This window comes from Hipposideros armiger, unplaced genomic scaffold, assembly GCF_001890085.2.
Source record: "Hipposideros armiger isolate ML-2016 unplaced genomic scaffold, ASM189008v1 scaffold_29, whole genome shotgun sequence".
In the NCBI taxonomy this organism is placed as follows: domain Eukaryota; kingdom Metazoa; phylum Chordata; class Mammalia; order Chiroptera; family Hipposideridae; genus Hipposideros; species Hipposideros armiger.
Genome location: NW_017731379.1, coordinates 4,833,445 through 4,836,332, shown reverse-complemented (window position 1 = coordinate 4,836,332; position 2,888 = coordinate 4,833,445). Strand labels below are relative to the sequence as shown.

General features: G+C 40.8%; 1 pseudogene; it reads left to right on the top strand.

Annotated features, from left to right (window-relative positions):
* The first annotated feature begins 761 nt into the window (after nt 1–761).
* Nucleotides 762–1,434, top strand: LOC109379812 (cytochrome c oxidase subunit 6C-like; annotated as a pseudogene).
* Nucleotides 1,435–2,888: the final 1,454 nt, after the last annotated feature.

The following is a 2,888-nucleotide window of genomic DNA, read 5'->3' as shown; positions in this document are numbered from 1 at the left end:
GTACAGCATCCAACCTCTTTCATGGTGAGAAGTAGCAGCTCACTTCCCTCTATAGAAACCAAGGAGGCAGATCCTCCCTTTTTCTTTCCCCTTCCCAGCAGGCATAACCAAGACCAAACAAATGCTCCTACCCAGGAATTTGAGTCTAAGTGAGTGATGGAAAGATGAAAGGATAGCCAGTTCATTCACAAGAGGGGCTGTAGTGGCCCTCTCTTGCCAGGGTGTGGACAGTAAACACTTCTTGATAAAAGACAAATGTGATTCCTGTTTCTAAGGCCTCTGTTGTCTTGGCCTCTGTTCTTTTTTCTGAGCTTGATTTCCCAGTATTGCACTGATTCTGTGAGCCACCCACAAGACTAGGCACAGTTAAGGGATACTCCCAACGAAGGAGCCCCAAATGGGTTCCTATAGCTTCTTTCTGCTTTCCTTTAGCATTCATCCCATGTATTTAAAACCTATGCATTTCCATTTCATCTTTCGTTCTTGTATTCCTGGCACCCCAATGCCAAAGAGAGTCTTAGGATGTGGCCTCCACTCTCTTTTAGAGATATGATTCTACATATTTCTAAGAGGCAGGTTTCCAAGCAAAGTTTGTGTTCCCCACTGTTTCATATCCACTGCTTCTGCAGCCCCTTGCTGCTTTGTGTACTGTTGCTGCTGCTTGCAACTCCACAGTTCCTTAGAGTTGTACTGGGTTGTCGGAAAAGTCATGACGCATTTTTGCAACGAAAAACATAGGAAAAATAAGTCATGACTTTTCCGACAACCTAATATTTCCTGGCTCCAGGTGAGGTCCTGCCATGGTGTGCATTCCTGGGCCAGCTGAACAATTTCTCCCCCACCTATTCATTGTGCAAAAAGCTAGCACAACTTTCAAAAGGAAACATAGATAAAATCTTCATGGTCTTGCAGTAAACAGAGTTCTTAGAGAGGACCCAAAAAGATTATGAAAGAATAAACGATAAATAAGACTATCAAAATTAAAAACTTCATGTCTTTGAAAGACACCACCAAGAAAATGAAAAGGCAGCATCATCCATTTCTCCGCCAAGAAAGACGTTGGTGTTAAGGGAGAATGTAGCTACCATGGCTTCCAGTGCTTTGACGAAACCCCAGATGCGTGGCCTTCTGGCTAAGTGTCTGTGATTTCATATTATTGGCGTGACCTTGTATTCCTGGGGGTTGCAGATTTCTATAAGTTTGCTGTGGCTGAACCGTGGAAGAATACGCAGATTTCTACAGAAATTAGGATTCCATGAAAGATTTTGAGGAGATGAGGAAGGCTGGTATCCTTCAGAGCACAAAGTGATTTTGGAATGTAAAGAATTTCTTTGAGTTGACTTCCATGGAAGTTTGTCACTGACTTGTGTTCCTGGACTATGAAACATGAATATTTGGGCTAAGGAATACTTTCTCTTGATAAATAAAAAATTAACAAATACTGTGGACAGAAAAGAAAGAAAGAAAGAAAGAAAGAAAGAAAGAAAGAAAGAAAGAAAGAAAGAAAGAAAAGAAGAGGAAAAAGAAAAGGCATGACATACTGGAAGTAATATTCACAGTGCATATATCCGAAAAAAAATTGGTATCTACAACATATAAAGACCTCTTACTACTCAATAAGAAAACAACCCAATTTTTCAAATGGATAAAGATTTGAAGAGACACTTCACAAGAAAGTTACACTAGTGGCCAATATGCATATAAAAAGATGCTCAACAGCATTAGTCACCCAGGAGATACAAATTAAACTACAATGAGGTACCAGTGCATGCCCATTAGAATGACTAAAATTAAAAAGATTGATGAATACTAAGGGTTGACAAGGATATGGAGCAATTGGAATTCACATGTATTGCTGGTGGGTATGCAAAATGGTACAGCCACTTTAGAAAACAGTTTGGCTGTTTCTTTTAAAGTTAAACCTGCATTTATCATACAACCTAGCCATCCCACTCCTAAATATTTACCCGAGACTAATAAAGACATATGTCCCTACCAAAACATGTACTGAAATATTCACAACAGCTTTAACCAAAATAGCCAAACCTGGAAATAACCAGATGTCTAAATCAATAAACAAGTTGTGGTATAGTCATACAATGGAATACTATTCAGAAATTAAATGTGGGCCAGTCGAGTGGCTCAGTTGGTTAAGAGCTCGCTCAAGAGTTTGAGCTCTGAGCAACAGCAGTTCGAGTCCCGGCCCGAGCTAAGCAGCCGTTGAGCTGCCAACAGGTGGCAGGATGGCTCACTGGTATAACAACAAGATTCCCTGTTTGATGGTGGGCTATGCCCACCTGCAACTAAGACTGAACTCGGCACCTTGAGCTGAGCTGCTGCCCGGATGGCTCAGTGGGTAGAACGTGCGCTCTTAACAACAAGCCTGCTGGTGTGACTCCCGCATGGGATGGTGGCTATGCCCACCAGCAACTAAGATTGAACTCGGCACCTTGAGCTTAGAGGCCACGAGCTGCTGACGGGCAGCCAGATGGTGACTGGCGCCCTCCACAACGAAGATTGAAGAAAAACAACTTATCTGGTCCCCTTCCCAATTCCCCAATAAAATCTCTAAAAAACAAAAGAAATTAAATGCAACAAACTACTGATACATATAGCAATGAATGAATCTCAAAATTATTATAAAAGTTAAGGCAGACACAGAAAGCTACATAGTGTATGCTTGCACTTGTACAACTATAGAAAAGGCAAATATAAGATATTGTGACAGGAAACAGTTCAATGGATGCTTGGGGCTGTTGGTGGAAGGATTAACTGCACAAGAAAATGAGGGAACTATTGTAGTAGTGGTCACATGAATGTATATATAATACATTGTTTAAACATAGAAAACTGTATGCTTAATATGGGTGCATTTTATAGTATATATG